Source organism: Rattus norvegicus, chromosome 16 (assembly GCF_036323735.1).
Source record: "Rattus norvegicus strain BN/NHsdMcwi chromosome 16, GRCr8, whole genome shotgun sequence".
NCBI classification, from domain to species: Eukaryota; Metazoa; Chordata; class Mammalia; order Rodentia; family Muridae; genus Rattus; species Rattus norvegicus.
In genome coordinates this window covers 87590122-87616238 of record NC_086034.1, presented here as the reverse complement: position 1 = coordinate 87616238, position 26117 = coordinate 87590122, and the positions used below count along the sequence as shown (strand labels likewise).

The following is a 26117-nucleotide window of genomic DNA, read 5'->3' as shown; positions in this document are numbered from 1 at the left end:
TGCATTTGCGAACATGTGTACCTGTCTGTATGCCCGTGCATGCGTGTGTGTGTGTGTGTGTATGCATTTATGTGTGTGACTGTGTGCATTTGTGAACATGTGTACCTGTCTGTATGCCCGTGCATGCGTGTGTGTGTGTATGCATTTATGTGTGTGACTGTGTGCATTTGTGAACATGTGTACATGTATGTATGCCTGTGCATGCTTGTGTGTGTGTGTGTGTGTGTGTGTGTGTGTGTATGAGCAAGTGCACAAGTGTGGGCAGGTACATGTGAGTGCAAGTGTACTTATGTGTGCAGGTGTATGTGTGTGTGTGCAGATAAAAGATGGAAGAGTGCATGAAGGTGAAAGGGTGTGTGTGTGTGTGTGTGTATACATGCATGTGCACCTGTGTATGTAGTTTGTGTATGTGTACATGTATATGTGTGTGTGTTTACGTGTGAGCGTGTGCATGTATGTGCATTTATGTGTGTGACTGTGTGCATTTGTGAACTTGTGTATGTGTGTGTATGCCTGTGTGTATGTGTGTGTGCATGTGTGCATGCGTGTGTGTGTGTGTGAGTATGCATGTGTATGTGTGTGCATTTATGTATGTGACTGTGTGCATTTGTGAACATGTGTATGTGTGTGTATGCCTGTGTGTGTGCTGTGCTTGCGTGTGTGTGTGTGTGTGTGTGTGTGTGTGTGTGTGTGTGTGTGTGCCCTGGGGATTCATTTACATCTACCTCTCCTGTGTTGCATTACAGGGATGTACCACCATACCAGGCTTTACCTGTGGGTTCTATGGATTGAAGTCAGGTCATCAAGCTTGCAAGGCAGACATTCGATCAACTGAGTCATCTCTGTTGCCCATCTTATAAATTCACACTGAGCTATTTCAGGGAAATAGACCAGAACGCTTGCGGCAAGATGCTTTGAATATGGATGGCTCAGTCTAGCTCTGTCCATGTGAGAAATGCATTTTGGTCCTAGGTATTATTAAATTTCGTTACGATTTTTTTTAATGTTGTATCATGTGCAGAATGCAATGCTTACGAGAGCACAGGCTTGGTCACACCATGACACATGTGTGGAGGTCAGAGGTCAACTTTAAGGCACTAGCGTTCTCCTTCCACATCACGGGGGCAGGTTCTCTTTCTCTGTCATTCTCCTTCGATGGCTATTCCAGGCTGCAGGCCTACAAGCTTCTTAGTGATCCTCCTGTCTCCACATCCCTGCAGATGCATCCTGTCACCTCTGCCTTTTAGGTATGGATTTGGAGGAATCAAACTCGGGTCACCACTGAGCCATTTTGTCAGCCACACCCTTTCTATCTTGATAAAAATCACTAATGAATTTTTTTTTAATGACAAAGTCTTACCTTGTAGCCTAGTTAGCTTGAAAACCTCCATGCAGACCAGACTGGCCTTGGCCTCACAGAAATTTACCTGCCTCTATTTTCTACGTGCTGGAATTAATGGTGCCTGCCACCACGCTTGCAGTTAATGGGACTTTCCACCACCAATAACAGTTCTTTTGATGCTGATATATGGCAAATAAAATACAGATAAACACGAAGTTCATAATTTATGTTCGCAATTATAATATTACTTAGTTGGAAATACCATTAGAGGAACATGGGGGTTGGGGGGAATATACCTTTAGCTAGAAAAGTTTCACTCTAAAAATGTGCCGTGCTAAGGTCCCCACAGAGACCGAAGATTGGGTACAGGGAAGCACCATCTGCAAAGATATACTTGTTATTCGTGGGCTTGCTGTCTTAAGATGATACACAAGACATCACTGGTGGGTAGTGAGCCCACAGGGCCCTTTGTCCTGAGATAGACCAGATGAAGTTGAAAGGATTCCTGAGAATGCCCTTCATCCTTGGAGTCCCCTGGTACGATCAGGAAAATTAATACTCCCCACCGTGAGTGGCAAAGGCTTGCACCATCCAGCCCGGGACCTAAGGAGCTATGAAGCGTTGGACCCAGGGAAGATGAGCAAAGCCTTCCCTGTAGGCCTTCTGCCATTTCTGCCTCAGCAAAGGGCCTCAATTGTGTGACCTCACCAGGTAGGCATCAGCAGACACGGTTGTTCCAAATGGAGCGATTGAAGAAGAGTTATGTGCAGGGTCTGGTCATGTGGAAAAGAAAAATGCAGAAGGCCTCCCCCTGGGCCTGGCATCCCTGACACTGTCCAGGCTATGGGGATCTTAAAATGCAGGCCTCAGATGCCCCGAGTGTTAAAGTGAGAGTCCCTTTTCTCCAATGAGCTATGAGTGTCTGAGATGCTACTATAAAGAAAAAGAAGCCAGGGATATGTTTGGTGGAAGCACAGTATGGTGTGGGGGAAGAGAGTGCCTCTGATGGTATAGTATAGGTTTAGTATAGAGGTATACTTATAGAGTTTATTTAGGGCATGGGGAGGGGAGTGGAGGGGGTAGTAGAGACAGAGAAAGGCAGAAGGGGTAGGGATACAGGCTGGCCATGAGCATGTGGAGAGAGGGGAGAGAGGAATGGGGAGAGAGGGAGGAAGAGGAGAGGGGAAAGAGGGTAAGGGAGCAAGAGGAGAAGAGAAGAGAGCAAGAGCAAGAGAGAGAGGAGGGGGCAAGCAGCCCTCTTTTATAGCGAGTCAGGCACACCTGGGGAGGGGAGTTGAGGGGGTGGTAAAGACAGAGAAAGGCAGAGACAGACAGAGACGGGGGGGGGGGGAGAATAGCAGAAGCTGGCCATGAACACGTGGAGGGGGACGGAGGGACAGAGAGGGAAGAGAGGAAAGGAGAAAGAAGGGCAAGAGAGAGAGGAGGGGCGAGCAGCCCCTTTTGTAGTGAGTCAGGCACACCCAGCTGATGCCGGGTAACTAGAAGCAGAGTTCTAGAAGTGGGGTGCAGCCTAGAAGAAATGCCAACAGGGATGCTTCTGTTCGTTCACCTGTCTTCTTTCCTTCTAAGGAGCCTTAGTGTCCTGATCCTGGCAAACGAAACATTTGCCCAACAGCCCAGCAGCCTTGCTGAGCCTCAGAGCAGTCTCAAGAATTATTCTCCCAGAAAAATTTAATATCCCTGTAAGAAATTTCATATATAACTATAGTTAACAGAGAACGAAACTTCTTAAATAAATCAAGTCTGAAGTTGGTACATTTGCTTCTGTGTGCCAATTTTCTGTGCAGCTCAGCAAACATTCCATTTATAGCAATGAGAGTGGACTTAAAGAACAAATACTCCTTCCCCTCTCTTGTTTGCTCTGGCCTTTCGAGGCAGGGTCCCTGGTAGCTCAGGCTGGCCTCAGACTTGAAACATCCCCCTGCACTGGCCTCTGAAGTGCTGGGCTTACAGACCTATAACACTACACTCCTCCTCTTTTATCTGGAGCTGAGCATAAATCAAATTAACTTCAACTCCCAGAAGCAATTGACTTGTGTTTCCTTCTATAAGTTTCCAGAGTTGCAGGGATGACCATGACCTCCGGTTATTTCCTGGAAGTCAGTAACTTAATTAAAAGAGCCCAAGGCTATTTCCAGACAGAGGATGAGACCAGCGGAAGTAGGAAGCAGGTACACGATGCTGTTTACATTCAAGCCCTGCTTTAATGTCTTTAACGTCTCAGGGTGGGTAGAAAAAAAAGAAAAGTTGTTACCGTGAGCTACGGGAGAAACATCAAAAAAAAAAAAAAATGGCAGCAGCTGTGAGTTTTTGTTCTGCCCTCTCCATAGCAGAAAAGGGCCTGTGCTCCATGGAGGAGGAGGGGGGGACAGAGGGGCCTAAGAGTAACCACTCTTCCAATCCCCAGGAAGAAAATGACGGATCTGAGACAAACGAATTAAACCTAGAAGAAAGAAAGAAAGAAAGAAAGAGAGAGAGAGAGAGAGAGAGAGAGAGAGAGAGAGAGGAAGGAAGGAGGGAGGGAGGGAGGGAGGGAGGGAGGGAGGGAGGGAGGGAGGGAGGGAGGGAGGGAAGGAAATCAGTACGAAAGTAACAAAGGGACGCTGGAAAAGTAACATATCTATTCCTTTCCGCTGGGAACACCTAGACAATGCCGGATTGGGACTATTCAGTAATCCATGAAGAAACCCACACAAAAAAGACATTTGGTCCCTATAAGGCTCGCTCATTCCTCCCTGCCGCTGTGTGTTGCTGACCTCACAGTAACAGTCATTAAGAGAGACTCTGATAGGTTGAGATGGAGAGTTTGCAGCATCACTGGCCGCCCATGATTCATTATCATTGTGAAACCAGCAAACATCAAAGTACGGTTTTGGTGGGAGAGACGAGGGCGGTTTCGCCAAATCCACTGAACATGTAAGTCCCTCAGAGATGTGAGAATGGGGAGCCATGCAGTCATAGCGGTGGCGCGGTGATCATGACCATCTGAAGCTCACAAGTAGGAGGTCGACCACAATTACTCAGGCTGCCTTAAACTGGGACCCACACACCACTCACATTATAGAAAGAGGAAGCGTTCAGTTAGAGTACTGGGAATACACCACTTCACAGCCACAGTTAGCAGTTACTCCACTGAGAGAGCAAATAAATGCACACCAAAATCCCCGCAGTGTGCCCACCCTCTGTGCAGTGCGCCCACCCTCTGTGCGGTGCACCCACCCTCTGTGCAGTGCGCCCACCCTCTGTGTGGTGCGCCCACCCTCTGTGCAGTGCGCCCACCCTCTGCAGTGTACCCACACTCTGTGCAGTGCACCCACCCTCTGTGCAGTGTGCCCACCCTCTGTGTAGTGCAGCCACCCTCTATGCAGTGTGCCTTCCCTCTGTGTGGTGCACCCACCCTCTGTGCAGTGTGCACACTCTCTGTGCAGTGTATATGATCAGGAATGGTATAGCTGGGTCCTCAGGTAGTAAGTATGTCCAATTTTCTGTGGAAAGAAAATTGAGACTCATTTCCAGAGTGGTTGTACCAGCCAAGCTACACTTCTATTTAAATATGAGAAAGTGTATATGGCTACATGTGTGCATGTGTATATGCTTGTATGCGTGTGTGTGTGTGTATGTGTGTGTGTGTACAGATTTCAATGTACGTGTCCTCTATTTAATTCTACCTTACTGTGTGAGACTAGGCCTCAGACTAGCCAGTCAGTGAGCTATAAAGAACCTCCCGCCTCTAATCCAGCGAAAGCTGAGAGATATAAACAGGGTATCTGGATTGCACATGGGTTCTAAGAATCCAAAGACACGTTCTCACCCCTATGCAGCAGGCACTTTGGTCCATCTCCTAAGTCTACATATGTCACTTTCTCTACGTCACACAAATATTTAAAGGCAAGTGACTAAATCTCGGTGTCTATATCCACACAAAGGTAGCTGTAAGTTTGAATGTATTTAAACATTCACAAGGATGACTTGATTTTTCTGCCTGAAAAATAGCAAATTCTGTTTTTCATGATATTTAACAGTAGTCCGATACTCAGACTGTAGAGTGTGAAAGCGTTTGACAGCGGTGTCCACAGGGTTACACCCGGCATAAGACACAAGCACGCAGGCCCACACACCATCATGAGGAAACTAACATTTGTTTTTCTTTCCTTCCCACACTTGGTAGGAACAGTGCAGTTCTACTGCATGTATATACTATTTTCTATCATTTCAAGATTCAGTTTTTAAAAGTTTTATGTGCACGTGGCTCGGCATGGGTATAAATGCACCTCATGCTCGATGTCGCTTTGCCTAATGAGGCCATGAGAGGTCAGATCTCTGGAACTTGATTCACAGGTTGCTGTGAGACACCCAACCAGGGTGCTGGGAACCCAACCTGGGTTCCTAACTGCTAGGCCATCTCTCCCCCATTCTATTGGGTTTTTAATTTGTCCAGACCATTGTTGGGAATCCAAAATGCGATATGTTAAACATGTTTATGTTAGGAGCATTCGAAATAATAAAAGGTACATCAAATAGAAGAGACAAAAATGGTTTAAAAAACTCACTAAAAACACCAGATGATAAACCGGTTAGAAAGCAAAGCTAGCTGGCGTTCAGACACATACACTGCATATACAAACATATGCATGTGATCTTTTTTCTTACAACAGTGGCAAAGCCTTTGCATGTGACATTATTCAAAATATGAAGAAGAAAAAAATCCAAGTATTTCCCAAACCCAAATCCAGTCCTCCTGCCTCCTTACTCCCAGTCCTGGCTGTTATAAAGTCATGCAAGCCACTGCTGCTGTTACTCACAGTCACTGATCCCTGAAGGAAAAACAGAAAAACCAGAATTCCAGGCTCAAACATCTCAATCTATTAAAACACAGTGTGGAGAGCCTTAACTTACGACACACACACTCACACTAATGGCTGCTGGAACTGCTTAGTCCACATGTGACCGCCTCAGAGTCCCTCCAAACTCAACGCAAATACTCACTGTGCACTCATCGTGCTGGCCTGGGCGCTGCGTTCTGCATTAGGGACCATGCATTATTAAACAGCATCTCATTATGATGGAAATTATGACCTTGTCGCCAGCACTATAAATGTCAAGAAATCCTCCTTTAAAGGAATATATTGTCTTGATTACAAAGCAAAACCTCTTCCCTTATTTGAAAGAGAGAGAGAGAGAAAAACAATAAAAATCTGCTCTGTTTTCACTGAAATCATTTTCATTAAAAAAAGAAAGATCTGTGATGAATTACGGCCATTTTGTAAAACTTCTTATAACATAACCTTAAGAAATGAAAAGAGGGGCTGGAGAGATGGCTCAGAGGTTAAGAGCACTGACTGCTCTTCCAGAGGACCCGAGTTCAATTCCCAGCAACCACATGGTGGCTCACAACAATCTGTAATGGGATCTGATGCCTTCTTCTGGTGTGTCTGAAGACAGCTAGTGTGTACTCAAATAAATAAAAATAATAAAAATAATATAAAAAAAGAAATGAAGAGTATTATACAACACATATGTGTGACACACACATATCTACATGCACACAATTGTGCAAAACATACACATGCACAGAGACACACATACACACACACACACACACACACACACACACAATTCAAAAAGAAATTCTAACTCTTCCCCAGTAGTAATGAATCACTCACATAAATCATTTGGCAACATTCTAATTAGTGTTAAAAACCACACTATCTGGATAAAGCCTAAATGAAGTCTGAATAAAGGGAAAAACAATATTCCTCAAATGTCAACAACTTCATGTTTTTATTATATAAGAATAACATTTATGCTGTTACTTCTTAATGTTTCCTTAAAGCGGGTCATTTTTTTAAAAAAACCTAGTTATTTACTTCAGCCCTAGGAATAATATTGTTATACTTAGTGACATTCACAAAATGTTGACCAAATAGTATCTAGTAAAATATCTTGGGTTTTGTATGGTAGCCACACAGATTTTTCCAAATATACATTGTTAGGGTTTCGAATCTCTGCCCATTCCTGGACAGAACACACCAAGACAACATGGTTCCACGTGGAGAGGTTTAAAAAGAGAGGAAGAGTAGAGGAGGAGAAAGGCGGTCAGCCATGGGCACATGGAAGGGAAGAGGGAAAGAACAGAGAAGAACAAAGAGTAAGAGAGGGTAAGAGGGGAGTAAGAGAGAAGTAAGAGGAAGAGGAGGGGCAAGCAGCCCCTTTTATAGTGTCAGGCACAGTTGCCTGGCAACTGTGGGGCGGAGCATACTTGGCCGTTCCCAGGTAGCTGTGGGGGTGGAGCTTAGACAGAATACCAACATACATGAGTTCCTCAAATCAAAAAAAAAAAAAAATCTAACAGATGACTACAGTAGACATGCCACGCAGTTCCTGAAACATTTCTATGTGGTAGTTTTCATTAAAACTAGAATCCTCCTAAGTAAGTCTTTATAGCTCGGTATTACAAAAAGAAATTATTCTGAAAAGTTCGAACTTCAATAATGAGACAATTTCACTATGTCTTGGGGAGCTCTAATAAAGGGCATGATTGTGTAAACGGAAAGCTCTGAGTTTTGGTCACTGTGTAGTAGTAATGGCATTCTGTCCTTAATCTCTGTGCATCCCCATTGGGGGACAGGAAGCTAAGGTGAGAGAATCGCCAGAACCTTGTGGGCCAGCTAACCTGGTAGGCATCAGTGAAGACAGAGACACCCTGCAGCAGACAAGGTGAGGGTGAGCATCAACACCGGACGCTGTCCGCTAACCTCCACACACGCTATCTCGAGTGTGCCCCCACAGGGCGTGCACAAACAACGCCCACCCAGAACCCTTCCCGATGGTGTTGGTGGCTCCCAAAAGCTTGAGAAGTAAGTGTAAGCTGTAGCTAGAGTGTAGTGTTCTTAAACGTGTGATTATCCAAATCTGAGGAATGCTGTGCTTACACAGACAGCACGTACAACTTACGCACACTAATCTTCAGTGTCACTACCGGGTAAGAATCATTTAGAATATTTTCAAACTTCCTGTGGCTCTGCACCATACAACAAACCTATGTATTATACTCTCTGAGGGGAAAGCCAGACACCAGTAATTTTAAAACTGCATCTTCTTAACTGCAGCATCTTCTTTAAGACGCAATGTCTTTTTCTGGTGTTGTTTTTGTCTTTATTTGTTTTGTTTTGTTTGTTTTTAATGACATGGATACACCTAGTGCGGTTCTGTCCTGGTTTCCTTGCTCCCCAACAGCTAAACATTCACTCACATTCAGGGCTAGTGTGTCAGACTGAAAATGTCGATAAAGAAACGGCAATGTAAGTTATGTACACAGGTCACACCTGTATGTTGGACTTAGAGACCCATTTATCAGTGTAGGGCAGAAGCTTGAGTATTTAAACTTTGCTTTAAATCGTAGACTTTTCAAGCCACTGAGCTCTATTTGTGTGTGTGTGTGTGTGTGTGTGTGTGTGTGTGTGTGTGTGTGTGTGTGTGATTAAAGGGTGTATTTCATTTGCACAAACACACATTTTTGTCAATAGGATATAGGACTTTTATCTTCTATGAGGGGTCAAGTGTTAAGTCAGAAACATCTTTCAAAGGAAATCTGATAAAAGTGATGTCAAATTCAAGCCAGTGATCTGTCCCAGAACAAAGTATCCTATTTTCTCTCTTCAAAGGTTTCTAACAAGTGGGTATTAAACTTCATCTTAATGTTTAACACACAAATTTATTTTTCAAACCGCTGCTTTGAAAGCGAGGGCTGCGAATTCTGTGCCTTCGGTGAGTTCCTTTCATGAGTCCCTGCCAGCCAAACGCTAAAGCAGCAGTAACTCCCAGTAGGATTTCATCTGGGCAAGTGGCAGGACTAAATGCCTAGAGTGATCCCACTGTGCGCAGAGCTCCAGGCTAATTTGTCAGATCTGCATTTCATTGTTTTCCTCGTGTGCTTTGCAGTGGTTTATTGATAAGCTGGGTCTTGTCGCCTGGGCTGGGAGGAGCGGTGCATTGATCTGGTTTGCGTCCCCGACTTCCTAGCAATTAGTGAATCGGTGACCGGGAAGGGTAAATGCACGGAAAGGCCCCATGTGCTCTCAATTCACCCTCTCCCTTGGCTCGGGGCTGCAGTGTTTTGAAGGTGTGCATATCACATATACATGTATTTTTATTTTCTTAAGAAGTCCACCTGCTTCAGAATATTATAAGAGAGCTGGTGACAACTTTGTATTTTCTCCATTTCTGTCGGTTATTTTCAGGAAGCCGGCCTTAAAAGACAATAAACATCTGGACCAACCGACCCTTTTTGTGAAGGTAGTGTTGACAGCATAGAGGGAAACTTCTGACTCTTCTACCTCTCATTTGCAAAATCAAAGCTGAAGCCTTCTTTGAAGGTGAGGGAGTGTGTGCTGAGAGGCTTCAGAGGATCCATCGGCTCTCAATTTCCCTGGGAGGGTGCTAGTGGTCCACAGGTCCTTAGACTCCTGATCACTTCCACCCGTACCAGATTCTTCTCCAAGACAACGACAGCCTGCTGCTGAGACCTGAGAACCTCGCGGCCAACAGCACCACAGCAGCAACTTGTGGCAAAGAAATGGGGACAACATCCACCTGTCTGTCCTCAGGACCAATGGAGCGGTACTGTTCCCCTTGGACTTGGAGGAAGGGGAAAAGTCCAAGACCTCTCAGATGTCAGTAAAACCATCCTTGTAAATCATTCTAGAGGTACGTCTAACACACTGCTTGGATGACGGAGAACCTGAGACTGGGGTAGGCCATGGGCCTGGGCAGGGAGGAGGGGAAAAGCACATGATATTGTCTACTGACAGAACAAGGTAATAAAATGACTCCTGAGGACATGTTGAGATACCCATAGATCAGAGTCTCACTCAGCCATCACCACGGAAGCTTCTCTTTGTCGTATATAGGAATTAATACGGAGGCCCACAGCTGGGCAGTGGGCAAAGAGTGAAAAATTTTGGAGCACTCAGCCTAAGTGGTATGTCCCCATCAAACCCCTTCCCTTGGGCTCCGGGAGCTGTGATAAAGAAGAGGCAGAAAAATGGTGGGAGTCAGAGATGATGGATGACATCCTCCAAGGAAACACTGTTCTTCAAGGAAACAGTGTCCTCCAAGCAAGACAGGAGCGGGGCACACGGAGTCTGTGACAGCGTGCACGGGGCCTGCACAGGATCGAGCCAGAGAGGTTCCAAGCACTGGGAGGGGTGGGCGCAGACCCCTACCCCTGACCAGGAAGTTATCTGCAAAGGAAAAATGAATTTTCTCTCGTGGAGTCTCGTGGAGTCTCGTGGAGCCTCGTGGAGCCTCGTGGAGTCTCGTGGAGTCTCGTCTCATGGAGTCTTGTGGAGTGGTGTCAACCGTACTTCAGGGTAGGCCCCATGCCCAGGTGTGGTTGGCTGACACAGAACTAACTCAGTGGTGGTTTTATACACAGTTTATCACACACATCTTTGTTTGGGCATGCTTCTCTTAATGGTCTTTCACTCCTGTATTTAGGTTTCTATTTTTATGTTTTTGTGTGGGCTTTTTGAGTGTGTGTGCTTCTAGTTTTGTTTTGTTTTTTTAAAGAAAGGGTGTAGACTTTGGTGGGTGGAGACCTGGGGAGGACTTGGGGAAGGAGAAAATTGGGATCGGAATATATAAAGTTCTTTTCAATAAAAAATTTAAAAGAAAACTGTATCCTTGTAGGTTTATCCGTTTTATTCGTATAAGTCTTTTGCCTGCAATCACATGCATGTGGTCATCAGAAGATCAGAAGGTGTCAGATCCCCCTGGAATTGGAGTCACAGATGGTTATGAGCTGCCGTGCCAGTGCTGGAAATTGAACCTGCGACCTTTGGGAGAGTGTTGAGGGCTCCTAGCTGCTGAGCAAGGCCACCAGCCTGACATGAGTACCATGCACCCTACATCTCCTTCTGTTTGGTAGCTAGGAACTGAAACTTCCAGAAATCATCCGGAAGGCAGACTGATTAGAACACCCTGATTGTAGAGTGTTGGAATGCTGTGGATCAAGTGTCAAATTGTCTTGGTGGATTATCTTCTATCTTTGGTGGATCCAAAGGATATCCACTGCACAACACTTTTGTGTTGCTAAGTGTCCACATAGCAACCGTGTGACCTTCAATCTTTGGAAGTATATTGACTTAGCAAATGACATCCCCCAACTCCAAAGCTAAGCACATCAACTGATAATACCCCACCCTGTGGCAGCCAGTCCCCTACTTGGCTATAACCTACCTTGCTGATGTCTCCACCGAGGTATTTGAACAATGTCCCGGTTTGCTCTCTTTTGTTATATACCTATGAAAACTTCCTAAAGCCATCCTCACATTGGAACATGTGTTTGGAAGAAGTCTAAACCTATATTCCCAGGGCTGTGACACTTAACGTTGGCTAAATAACAAGTTGTCTGTTACCCTTTGAGGTGAAAACTACACCAGCATTTTTGTTTGTGTCTTTTGCAAAGATCTTGAGACAGTGGGAAGTTTGGCATGTTCAGAAAAGTAGAGAGGAAGTTAAAAGAGGTAAGACAGGATTTGCATTTGAGAAGTGAAAATCAAGCTACCATTTCAAAGACTATTTCTTTAAGTTGTCATTAATCTCCCTGAATGATTTTCTCCCTCTCTAAAGCTACCTTTCATCCCTCACCAATCTATCTACGCGCCCTGAAGTGTGTGCAAACGTGAGGTCAATGGGTTCAATCTACAGGTTAGCATAGCTCATCAGCTAACTGTGCACCCTTGAAAAAACTTTATCTTGAGAGATGATCACCTATACGATTTGAATAATGATGTATCTTTGTGGGATTCTGAAGTAGCAGTGAATATGAAACACCCCATGACAGAGGTAACGCGCCAATACTGAATAGCAACGCAGCTGAGGTGAGCATGACATCATCAGAAGAGAACATGGGCAGACGGTGTAACAATAAAGCCAGAGCCGCTGCAGAGCTGGTGAGCCATTTGGGAAGCTTCAGATCCAGGGTCATTTTGAGTCTTTGGGGGCTTCTGAATGCCTGATGTTCAGGGCTTCTAAACAGCTGGCGAGTTGGTAAGGAAATTATTGCTCTGCTTGGGCAACTGCAGGTTGTAGATAGAAGGGCAGAGCCCTGCACAGAAACTGCCAGGTGAGGACTGACAGAGGACCAACATCATTTCAGGGACTGACCTAGGAGAGCTTTGTGGGATGATGTCATACAGGAGGCCTGTCATTGGACGAGAAGGAAGGATGGGCGGGAGAAAAGTTTGAGGGAAGAGGAGGAGACTGGAACAGCAAGGAAGAGGAGACAGGAGGAGACCGGAGGGTAGCTGAGGAGAGAACATGGAGCCTGACATTAAGATTCTGCTCTGTGTATTTACAGGTTGTTATGAATGTTCTTAAGGGACAGATGTGTACAGGGCTTTGTATGTTTAGGTGGGCAATTACATCTTATCAATTGGATCAGAGGTTATTGTGTTGTGTGTTCCTTCATGTAAAGAGAGTGTGCAGCGGCTAGTCCATGCCGCCACAGAGTTGGGATGTGTGCTTCTGGCAAGATATCTACCAGGTATCTTGGGGTACCGCGGTGACAGAACAAGTGGGGGTAAAAGAAAACCATCTTTTATAATTTTACAGCAACATGGCTTTACTTGTGTACATGAATCAAAGTCTTACTGATCAGTGGTACTCCTGACTGTTACTTTAGAATCAGCAAAGTAAAGAACAGAAGGGCCCAGTGAACAGAAGGTACACAGAGCATACACAGAACCCAGGGTGCATTGTGGCAGTGAGGATATCAGCCCTGTCATTCCCCGGTGGCAGCAGCTGGTCCTCAAATGCCTGGAGAGGAACTCAGGGTTAGGGTTGATCTGCATGGTGACACACCTGCACCTGCCCACAACCTAGAAACCCATAGTCAGGTAATTTCACTTCGTTGTTGCTAAGAATATTATTTTAAAAAGTCAAGCTACTGAGTTGGCATTGTAGCACACACCTACACTAGCACTCAGAAGGTGAATGTAAGAGGTTGTTGCAAGTTCGAGGCCCACCCGGTCAACGTAACATATCTCAGGTGACCCGTTCAAAAACCCCAGTGCCGTACAGTGAGTCTAGGTGAGATACTGGAGACACATATATCTTATCCGTTTTTCTATTGCTGTGAAGAGGCATCGTGACCAAGGCAACTTATAAAGAGTTTGTCGTGGCTGACAGCTCCAAAGGTCATAGTCTATGACCATTGTGGCTGGGAACATGGCACAGGCAGGTAGGGATGGTGTGGCACTGGAGCAATAGCTGAGAGCTCACGTCACACTCACAAGCATGGGGGTGTGGGGTAGGGCAGTAACTGGGAATGGCTGGGCTTCAAATCTGACCACCAGTGGCATGCCTCCTCCAACAAGGACACATCCCCAAATCCTTCCAAATAGTTTGACCAACTGAGGGCCAAACATGCGAATATATGAGCTTATGGGACTGATTCTCATTCCAACCACCCTGTCTCCCATTTTCCTCAGTGGTCTCTGCACAGCATTTCCAGATCCTGCCCCCCCTGCAGTGCATTAAGGACTCGTTCATAAATCTCAGTGTTCAGAATTTTGCAGGTAACTTAGGAAACATTTTTTACTGTTTAACACCGTATCAACACATCGAATGTGAACTAATGGCAACTCTAACGGCAACTGCCCACCTAACATACTTGGTCCTTGGGTTTGGTCCCCAGAAATGCATGCATTTTAGGCATGCAGTAGTTCATCCCTGTACATATTTTAGTGGCACACATCTATAATCCCAACACTCTGGAAATGGCATGTTCGAGGTCAGTCTAAACTGTTATACTGCTTGAGACTCTGTTTTAAAACAAAATTACAGGGGCTGGAGAGATGACTCAGTGGTTAAGGGCACTGACTGCTTTTCTCAGGGGCTGGAGAGATGGCTTAGCGGTTAAAGGCACTGACCACTTTTCTCAAAGTCTTGAGTTCAATTCTCGGCAACCACATGGTGGCTCACAACAATCTGTAATGGCATCTGATGCCCTCTACTGGTGTGTCTGAGACAATGACAGTGTACTCATATACTTAAAGTAAATAAGTCTAAAAAAACGCCAACATTATAATGAAAGGAATGACAGATGAAGTAATAATGAGAGATTATATGATTAAAAAATCCATTAGATGTTTTTAAAATGATTTTAGTGGAGTCCGTGTCAGACCCTGTATAACCAAGGACAGTGGAACAGCTGCCTCTTGTTCCCAGCAGTCAGGGGGTAGAAGGAGGAGAATCATGAGTTTGAAGCCATTCTGGGCTACACAAGGACAGTCTATGTCTAAACTACCAAAAGAATGGGAGAGGGGCCACATGCCCAGCCCACCCCCAGTTAAGGAGCTAGGTCAGGGGGTGTCAGCTCTGCACTCATGGGTGTAAGGGCAACACGAATTGGACAAGTTGCTTTTTTATTTTTAAGATATAAACTGGGGAGGAGGGGAGAGGGGTTAAGTGTGAACCTGAGAGAAGTTAGGGGAAAGATATCAAAATGCACTGTGCACAGGCGTCCTAGTCAGCTTACCCATGTGCCTAGTTCACCTCTCGGTTGCTGCGGTAAAACACGAACCCAAAGCAACAAAGCAGTGTGGGGAGGAAAGGGTTTGTTTGGCTTAATCGTTCTGTCCCTGGGGGGGAAACCAAGGCTGGAACACAAGAACATCTGGAATCTGGACGTAGGAACTGAAGAGAGGCTGTGGGGGAGAGCGCCTTCCTGGCGCTCTGTTTACTTTTTCACACCACCTAAGAGAACCTGCCTTCCTCCATCAATCACTAATAAAGAATATCCTCCTTAGGACTCACCTGTAGACCAATCTCCTATAGGTGTTTTCTCAATTAAGAGTTTCTCTTTCCAGATGACACTACTGTAAATCAGGTTGACAAAAATTAAATATCAAAAAACAAAAATAACCACGGACTAACCAGGAGAGCTTGTACACAATTCTCATAAATAGAGGGAGGGGGAGGGGAAAGCAAGGCAGGAAGGGGAGCACTGAGGTCAGGTAGGAGAATACAGATGACATATATTTCTAGACAGATAGAACCATGTCCCTCCACAGTGTACACACAATAACCCTCCACTCCTGTACACAAAGGGGAGTGAAGTATGAAAATACCAATAGGAGAGGCTGGAGAGATGGCTTAGAGGTTAAGAGCACTGACTGCTCTTCCAGAAGTCCTGAGTTCAATTCCCAATAACCACATGGTGGCTCACAACCATCTGTAATGGGATCTGATGCCTTCTTCTGGTGTGTCTGAGGACAGCAACAGTGTACTCATAAAGTAAGCAAATCTTTGAAAGAAAGAGAGAGAGGGAGGGAGGGAGGCAGGGAGGAAGGAAGGAAGGAAGGAAGGGAGGGAGGGAGGAAGGAAGGAAGGAAGAAAGACAGACAGACAGAAAGAAAGAGAAAATACCAATAGCATAGGAGTGTCTATAAAACAGATTTTGCTGGATAAGCCGGATGTGGCCATAATGGCCTTAAAAATGAGGCAGAAGCTATGAAGGCAGAAAGTGGGGAAACACTAAACTGGGAAGGGGTAAGGCATGAGGGTAATACAGAGGAAGTGAGGCAGAGGCTTAAATAACACTAGGGATATTGGAGAAACCATGGGGAAACCTATTATTTTATAAGCTTGCTTTAAAATACACTAGTAATATGTAATAATATACATGAACATACACATATAATTTTAAAGCAGGTAACCCGCACAGTAATTTAATCCTTCCAGAAACCATAGGCTATCTTACCAAAACCTCAACGTCAACCAGAGATTATTCCCCTTCTGGTTGTTGGTTGTGGGGCGGAAGTTCAACAGATGCTCACCCCCGTCCCCCAAAATAGTATAGACTTTTGCCATTGCTCTTGGTTGCCTGCCAGAGCATGAAAGTGACTCTATTGCCAGAGACGGCATATGCGTTGGTCACGGGACTTGAGGGAATCGAGCTAGTATTGACCTAGAAGCCTCCTCCCTGAAGGCTAATTCTTTACAGTGTCAGAAGGTGCTATGCAAGATACCAAAGGACAGACGTTATCTATGGTCCTGCCCATCTGCATGGCCTGAAAACCAGAGCAATGACAGGTTCAGCAAGATATCACCAGTGGCGTAATCGTGGCACCTGCATCTTGAGGACAACCAAAAGCTGTCTAACTGGTTGTAAAGCCTGCCTTATCAATTAGAAGGAACTCATACCCAGTACTGTAAAACTACCCATGAGCCTACAGCTGGAGAGGTGACAGGGCCTGGGAGAGAATGTTCTATTGCCATAGTACTAAAGAAAGATGGTTTCCAACTGCGTCCTAATACTTCCTTATACCCATCATAAGTGTAGCCCTCATATCTCATCAAAGAAACTTCTTTTTGCAACAGACGGGATATTTAAAAGATCTACAACTGGTCAAAAATCAGAGAATAAGGGACCATGAGGTCCCAGCCCAAAATTGGACATCTATAACACAACCACTAAACCTAAGGCCCAGGGAACTTTGTAGAAGAGAGAACACGAATATTACAGGAGCCTGAGACCGTGCTGTGCGTGTGGGTGCAGTGGGAATGGAGCCAATGGTCTGAATGAAGGCCTTCCCTGCTCCTACTAGCCAGATGGAGCGAGTGGACAAGGGCTGGAGAAGTTGGAGACTTCTAGATGTAGGAAAGAAAATAAAGAGATTGTCCCCCGCTCTTCCTACCCCCCAGAAGACCATGTCCCAGATGACATCTTGATTTGAATACAGTAGGGCTGGGTAAGGCTTCTGGTTTACAGAACTGTGATATCAGGAACCTGGGTGTATTTAAGGGTAGTGTTTATGATTTATTAAACAAGGATTTCACCAGAGACGCTGCAGCCTCACCTGAGCTCTCAGGGAAATTGGACTAAACTTAGCAGAGAGGTGACCAAACCCATCCTTCATGAAGACAGTACAGTCCATTTCGAAGTACAAAGAGAAGGTAGCAGGAGCCAGACTGGAGTCCCTAGGCAGTCACTCCAAGGAGGACCTGTGAACCCCAGCAGCACAGATCATGAGGCCCCTGGTCCAACAAAGCCACTCTACCCAGCCTGTGCCATCTTCATGACTTCAAATCTTACATTCAGATACGCCAGGAGTCCACAAATCTTTATTTTTTTTTCTTTATTAACTTGGGTATTTCTTAATTACATTTCAATTGTTATTCCCTTTCCCAGTTTCCGGGCCAACATCCCCCAACCCCTCTCCCTCCCCTTCTCTATGGGTGTTCCCCTCCCCATCCTCCCCCCATTACCGCCCTCCCCCCAACAATCACGTTCACTGGGGGTTCAGTCTGGCAGAACCAAGGGCTTCCCCTTCCACTGGTGCTCTTACTAGGCTATTCATTGCTACCTGTGAGGTCAGAGTCCAGGGTCAGTCCATGTATAGTCTTTGGGTAGTGGCTTAGTCCCATCCATTTGCCTATGAATTTCATAAAGTCATTGTTTTTGATAGCTGAGTAATATTCCATTGTGTAGACGTACCACATTTTCTGTATCCACTCATATACCCAAAAGATGCCTCAACATATAACAAAGACATATGCTCCACTATGTTCATAGCAGCCTTACTTATAATAGCCAGAAGCTGGAAAGAACCCAAATCTTTTAATCATCTCAACCAAAATGATCTCGTCTCCCCGAGTAGTTCTTCCTGTTCCGTAAAGCAATATGGCTGGCCAGTGCCCTACTGTGGAGAATGAGGGAGGGTTCTGAAATCCAATGTCATTTATTACTGATGCTTGAGCAGCAGATCAGCAACTAACTCCTCTACCTTCCACCCCTCTGTCCTGATACATGAGTACATCCACATATCATATGTCAACATATGATGCATAGTCTTTAACACAAAGCCTGCAAAAGACTATGAGAGTCTTGGACTTAGCAGCTGCTTTCCAGGCTGGAGGAAACACCAACTGATGGGAAATTTATCAACGCAAATCTGAACTAACTGAGCACAACAGATAAGAACTAGATCCATTTGTCTGATATTTTGCTTTGTTCTGTCTTGTTTGAAACTGGGTCTCACTGTATAACCTAAGCTAGCCTGGACTTGTGGTAATCCTCCTGCCTCAACTTCAGTTTATGAATATTGGCCACCACATCTGTCTTTTTGGGTTTCCTTTTTTTTTTTTTTTTTTTTTTTTTAGACACGGTCTCCTAAAGGTAGGCAATCCTTGTCTGGAACTTGGCATTCTGTTGCCTCAGCTTCTAAGTGATAGGATTGTGGGTGCATGCCGCTCTGCGTAGTTTTGGATATACTTAATTAGGACATTTAGCACGTAAACTTACTTGTTCACTGGACTGGCGAGTTGGGTTTTACAGCTGGCACTCTGCCTTGTTCATTTGGCTGCTATAACAAATATCTGAGGGAACAGGAATTAAAAGAGTAGAAATTAATTTTCTTCCAGTTCAACTGGGTGTGCGGATCAGTGTAGCGGCAAAATTGGTTTCTTCTGAGGCCCTTCTCCTTGGCCTACAGATGCCTGCCCCCTTGCTGCCGCCTCTCAACCAGGTCCTTTTCTCTGTGTGTGAATGTTGCTGGGGTTTCTTTTGTCTTTGTCAATGAACAGAAGCCATATTGGTTAACTACAACCGTATTTTAATTTAATTACCTCTTGCCCTAATCTCCATCTTTGGATACGACTCCATGCCGAGGTACCGAGGCTGGTATTTCAGTGTGTGTTTAGAGGGCACACATTCAGCTCCCAGTACCACACACATTTCAGGGTTCATTTGTTTTTAAACAGAGCACCAGGAACTGCAGTTGAATGGCTGGTCCTCCTCAGATTATATACATCTTCCATGTCTTCTGTGTGGAATCTTCTAATGCCAGCTCAGGCATTCGCTGTTGTCCTTTTCTATTGTCCAAAATGTTCTCTCATCTCATGAGAACAACCACTTTCTGACATTCTGAAGTCACGGTTTTGCCTTCTGTTTCATTAAGCCACGTGATCACAATAGCTAATAAAACCGCCAGAAGCAGGTCTCACCGACTCTTGTAAAGCTCACTCAACCTCTTGAATGTTTAGGGCTGTGAACACTGGCCAGGGGAGGACAAACCCAGCGGCTTTCTGTGATGAGCATGGCGGGGGCCTCACTTTGGGGAGGTTTCCTTCCTGCAGGAAAAGAATCTGGGACTTTGACCTCATTGTGCCCAAAGGGACACCACTCCCTCCTTTTCTGTTTCTGTAGAATTACTGTCTTATTTGATGGCAGTCCCTGACAGTTACCACCCAGGGTGTGCTGCGTTCTCCACAGTGATAGAGGCACTAGCCTTGGAAGGCAAGCCTGGGGTTCTGACAGAAGTTCCTATTGGCCATGAGTACCTGCTGTTCTGGAAGCCTGCACTGCCTTCTGGCAATTCCCAGTCATTTTAGACGTCAGGAATGTTATCCCTCTTCTATCGAGGAATGTGAACTTTATCTTTCTTCTGATGTTTTTAAACATTCTTCAGAGTCTTCAGGAACAGCCCTGCTGCTCCATTTTTCCCCCCTAGGTGGGATTTCCATTCCATTCTTCATCCCAACTGCCCCACACTGGTCCACATCACCAAGGTGTGGCCTTGCCCTCATAAACCCACACAGATTTAAGATAAGAGATCCGAACAGGTACAAACAACAACCCTTCTCTAACTTTACGCTTCTACTAAGAAAACATCTTGGTTTGCCTCTGACAAATCCCTCAGATTGTTTCTAACCAGCAAGGATTTGGATGAATGGGTACAAATTGGCAAAGAAGTCCCAAACGGGTAGTTAACTTCCTCTGAAGGCTCGTAGAGTGCTAGTATGCTCACCTACAGAAGAATCCCTGAAGTACTAACTTAGAACCATGGGCACCATGTCCACTTACAGCTCATGCACACTTGTTATACGTGAGGACCCCTTTTAAATGATTTATGAAAACTACTAATATTTCATCTTTGAAACGCACTTAAGGAAAAATGTTTCGGTAGTGATCCTAGATGACTAGCAAACCATTTATCAATTGTATGCGGTATTGTGAATACATGCTAAGGCGTATATGGGTTATATATGTGTGTGTTATATGGACAAGTGTGTGGAGGTCAGAGAACAACCTTGGTGGTCAACCACTCTGCTTGGCGAGACAGGGTCTCTCACTATCCTGAAGCTCACCACATACCCTGTTTGCCTAGCCAGTGGCCCCGGGTATCTACCTAAGGACACTCTTCAACACTGGGATTACACATGTGAGCTACCCACACCTGACTTTTTAAATGTGGGTCCTGAAAAGCGAACTGAGTCTTCATGTTTGCACAGCAAATAGCTTATTGACTGAGTTGCCTTCCCTGCCTTTGATGCATTTTGTGGTATTGTTTTTGTTTTTGTTTTTGTGTTTCTTTTTTGTTTTGTTTTGTTTTGTTCTGTTTTTCTTGTTTGTTTTCCAATTCTGAATCCAGGGCCTCACGCATACAAGATAAGCACTCTACCACTGATCCACACACAATTTCTGTCTCTGTGTTCTACTGTCTCCCCTGGAGTTTGTTCCAAAGTAAGCAGTTCTGCCCTAGTTAGAGTTAGTGAGGTGTTCTTGAATAAGATGTCAAGACCTGGAAACAATCACCCAGACCTTAATCACTGGTCACGACATCCATCTCCTCCCTCCAGGTAAGAAGTCAACAGGGCACTTTTGATCTCTCCTCTTCCTCTCTCTCTCTCTCTCTCTCTCTCTCTCTCTCTCTCTCTCTCTCTCTCATTCTCTCATTCAATTGAGCAGAAAATCTTATTGTTCTATCTTCGAAATATATCAAAACCCCAAAATGCCCCCAGCTCCCAGAACCTTACCCTGGCCCCAGTCATCCCCCTCTTTCCCACAGACTCCTGCCTTAGCAGCCAGATAACTTGCCTATTTTTAACCCGTGAGTCTCTGTAACTCAACAACCCAAAGGACATCTTCAGAATCTAAGTGGTTTCACATCACTGAGGCAAAATTCATCAATGGCCTTTCACACCACTGAGAACAAACACTCAAATGCTTATGATGACTGTGATGCCTGTGAGACCCTTCACTCTGCAGACTGGTCAACCTGACCTTTCTTTGAACAGGTGGCTACTACATTCATACTTCACTCACATCAACTCTCTTCCTGTCCACAGTCAGTCAGTCACACACTCACTTGGAGGGTTTTATACCCATTGTACCTCCAGCTAGGCCGTTCTCCTAGAGGTGTCTACATAGCTCTATCCTTTGCTGTCTCAAAATCATTGCTCAAGTGGTCAGTCTTACTGGCCTTCCTGGACCATCTTCCAACTAATAGCATATCTGTTCATAATCTCCTTTATCTCATCTCCCCCCATCCCCTACACATTCTTTCTCCAATGGACTCAATGTCACGGTGTCTACATACACTTTTGTACCTACTACATCGGTCACTCTCTTTCCATCCCATGCTGTTCCGCATGTCCCTTTGCCCCATCACCAACACATCCCCAGATCTGTGCCTTAACACAGCCCGATGGTCTCCTCTCACCTTGGTGGGTCAGAGGGATTCGAGAAGGTTGACTAATTTCCATATCCAACATACCCCAAACTTCCAAGAAGCAAGATGGTGGTCATCAGACCAGGTATTTCCTTCCATGAATCATAGGCCATGGCTACTTAAGACCCTCCCCACTCCTGCTTCCACCATTTACCCCAAGGAAAGATGGTTCTTAAAAACTCAGGCTAGGGTAAGCTGTGTGTAGTGGCACACACTGTCGTCCCAGCATGTGGGAGATGAATGCAAGATGATCAAGAGTTCAAGGACAAGCTAAGCTATGAGTTCAAGGACAACCTGGGCTACGCAAGACCCTTTCTCAATAAGAGAAATAAAGGTTAGTATACAGTACAGTTTTATGCTGTGCAGATACTGTGTTTTTATTTTGCAGACTAGAAGCATGTCTGATAAATAAATAATCAGTGGTTGGTTATTGGTGATGTAGGAAATAACTTTTCAGAAGTAAAGATGTGATCTTCTTTTGTTTTTATTGCTAAAATTACTTTATTGATATTTCATATTCTACTACGCAAAACTTTATCTGCTTTAAATGCAGTCAGTCTCTCTCAAAGAACGCTGGTTGAGGTGACTTCTGTTGGACCTCACCCTAGTAGTAGTTCAATGAGCAAGTCCTGTAACAACCACAGAGATCTCCTCCAAGACAGACTGTTCCCTGCTGGGGTCCCAGCCTTTAAAGTCAGCTAGGCTCCCAAAGGCCCCTATACCTGGAGGTGACTGCCCTGGCCCATATCTAGCTAAGCAAATGTTAAGTTGCAGGCCTCTAGCTAGTGGGGGGTCACCCTGGAAGGTACACTTCGGGCCTCATGGGATTTCCAGGAGCCAGCCTGCAGTTTTCATTACGTGGACCATCACGTAGGTGCATGGAGAGCTGGAGGAGCCACCAGGGCTCGGAGTTCCCATCCTGAAAGTCCACATTGCCGGTCACCCCAGACTGCTCTCTGATGTCGCCGAGGTCTGTGGTAAAGCTGTGTTTGTCATGGACCTCGCTGTGCTGAATCCCTGGCTTGCCACCACTGCCATCATGGACACTGCTGCTTTTATTGTGATTGTGTCCCTTGAGGGTCAAGGAGGCAGCTTGTACTGTCTCTCTAGGTCCTCACCTCTCAGCTGGTACCACAGCTGTGTCATCCTGTCAGCACGCCGCTTCTCACTCCTCTGTACGCACTTGAGGAGGCAGCAGGTGAGGAAGGCCATGGACATGAGCAGAGGGATGGCACAGCTCACGATGGAGGCAATTACTGTCACACTGAAGCGTAAGGTCTCATACAGCGGCACAGCTTCGCACACGGGGTTTCCCGAAGACCAGTCAACGGCGCTCCCGTTCCAGGAACAAGTAAGGATGCCAGACAGACCCCACCATCTGGGGGCCAGTGGGGCAGTGAAATATGAGCACAGTCCGCAGTGAAGGGCCATCTCCACGGACAACTTGCAAGGTGCCTTGAGGGGGGCAGGTGGGTGGGGGATAGAGCTGAGCACAGGTACCTGTCTGTTTCCCCGGGACCTGTGTTGTGTTCCCGGCACTTTCTACTGAACTGTTGTAGCCTTTTGATCACCTCAGCTTCTTCACAGCAATACCTCAAATATCGTGTACCGCATTCACTGACATAATAACCCTCTTCCAGGTATGAAAATATTCAGCTTAAAATTTTCCCAGGCCTTGGAAAAACATCAAATTTCTCTAGAAACCAGCTATGAAGAATCTGGGCATATGGGGCTGGAGTCATGGCCAGTGGCTAGGAGCCTGTACTACTCTTGCAAAGGACCCAAGTTTGACTCTCAGTATCCCACAATGCAAGCCTCACAACTACCGTTAACTCTAGCTCTAGATCTGTGGGGAATCCAATGTTCTGGAAACTTGCACTGATGTGCACATACCCAGACATACACATACACATGATTAAAAATGAAAGTACCCTAATAAGAAAGAGAATCCTGACACGCATGTATATTAAAGTGTGAACATTTTGCGGGGGGGGGGAGCGCAATAGCTCTATCCAGTATATAATAAAATGCTCCAAACAAAAGACAATAACAACATGATTAATTAGTAAGCCCCCTTGTTCCAATGTCTGCACGTCGTAAATACCCAAGGAGGCGAGAGGGAGCTGCCTCGCCCCAAGCCCTGTGCTTATCAAGGTTGCTATCCTGAGTCAGGGTTTACAGTACTCACAGCTGCACATTCTTGACTGTACGGCCTTATGTTTTACGATCCGACCAGATGTAAGCCATAAACCGGTTTTTATCTATTCTGTGGTTCGCTCCATACCAAGAAAATAAACTTCAAATGCCCAACTTCTTCATGACTGTTGCTCTACTGCAAGCAGTAGAGCAAACGGGGTTTTTCTTGTTGTTGTCTGGTACCCAAAAAAATGTTCTAAAATCAAAGTCTATTTGGGAAGATGGATCCCCACTCCTGGAGACAGTAAAAAGGCCAGGATGGTTTGAATGGGTTGTGCTGTGTGTGCAGCGGCTCGTACTATTGATTTCGAGGCTGATGGACCGTAGGCTTCATCGATGGCTCCTTCTGGCTTCCTCCAGCCTGAGAAGGAAACGGTCCTGTCTGTGCTCTGCTTGGGGCCTGCATTATTGATATTCTTTAATCATTATGTTGGAGCATAAAGCTGCTGTTACGCTGCAATTATGATGTGTCTTTATAGAACGTAGTTAGTGAAACAAAAATAGACAACGTGGCAGGCAGAGCTGTCCTGCCATCTCTGTGAGGCTGAGCTCAATTCGTGGAGCTGAGAGAGAGCCCCCCTGCCACGATGGCTTTTTGGCAACAGTTATACAAAATGAACCTTCCTCAATCTTGAAAAGAGGAAAAGCCACCTCCAGCACTGCAGCCCAATGGGAAACCTGCGGAAAAGCAGAGTCCATTTTCTAATGCAATGTGTTCATTTTTAACTTACCTTTCTCTACAAACATGATTGCTGCTCCCTCAACACCGTGTCCCACGTGCTAGGGATGCTTACATGGTGGTAGAAGTGCTTTACCAAAGGCTGAGCAGCCCTGGCCCTGGAGCCCTGCACATGCTTTTAACCAAGTTGACAAATTGAAGAAATGAATGGAGGTTGTGAACATTCCCCAAGAACAAACTAACAGAACTGCGTCAGACTATGAATGCCTTTTCAGATTTCCCATCTTCCGTTTTATCTAAATATCCCAATACCCTACTGCTGTTGGGGTTCTGATGTGGTTTGCCTTGGAGTTCTCTCTATTTTGATGCTAATTCTGCTCCCCCAAGGATGGCTGCCTAGTCACGTACTCAGGACTCAGGTGACCTTATCAGAAACTCCCATTTAATTTGTAAAATAAAGACAAGAGCTCGAGATTTGGGCAGGGGGAAAGAAGCGGGGAGAGAGGAAGAAGGGAGAAGGAGAAACTGGAGACATGGCAAATAAAAGGTGCAAGTGATGGGGGATTTGGGAGCGAGGAATAGGACAGTGTAGGATGGATCTGCCCAATCTAGACGCTAGATTGTTTTCATATTAATTGAGTTGCGTTTTCTTTGTATGGGCCGATTCGGGTTGGAGAGGTTACTGCAACAGGGTTCTGTTAGATAAATGAAGTTGCCATGCACAAATCAATACTTCTATACTTTTTTATTCCTCTATGGTGTAATAAAGGAAAACGAAAACACCTGGCGACCATGTCTGCTTAGCGAAAAGGAGTCCGTCCACTTCTAAGCAGCCTCTGAATGGAGATGCATGTCCAAGCTCAAAAGAGATTGTTTTCCCCTGAGTGCGGAGCTCGCTAGGCTCCTCACCTGGGATATAGGAGAACACACACACCCAAGAGGGACATCGAGTTTGTTATATGAAGCCAGTAACATGTCTGGGCTTGTTCCTAGTGCGATATCACCTAGTCTACTCCAACATGCTGAAAACCCACCCATCGGAACGGTTGAGTTGACCCACTTTGCTTTCTAAATGTAATTATCTACATTAAAAGGCAGCTTTCTTGAGGCCTCATGTTATACAGCGAAGATGAACAGAAGCAATGAATGAAGACTGGCTTCTTTTCTGTGTGTTTGCTTGTGGGGTTTCCTTTTGTTCCCACCCCCCACACCCTTCGGGTTTTCTGTATTGTGGGCTAGAAATGAGTTCAGATTAAGGCGAGACGTTGCCCGGACTGAGGTCCGTTGCCTCCAGCTACCCTGTGTTTTGACAAGAGAAATTTAGTTAAGGTGCACTTCACGGGTGTTTTTGAGGGAGAGG

General features: G+C 45.4%; 1 pseudogene; it reads right to left on the bottom strand.

Annotated features, from left to right (window-relative positions):
* Positions 1-22675: 22675 nt before the first annotated feature.
* Positions 22676-24825, bottom strand: Susd3-ps1 (sushi domain containing 3, pseudogene 1; annotated as a pseudogene).
* Positions 24826-26117: the final 1292 nt, after the last annotated feature.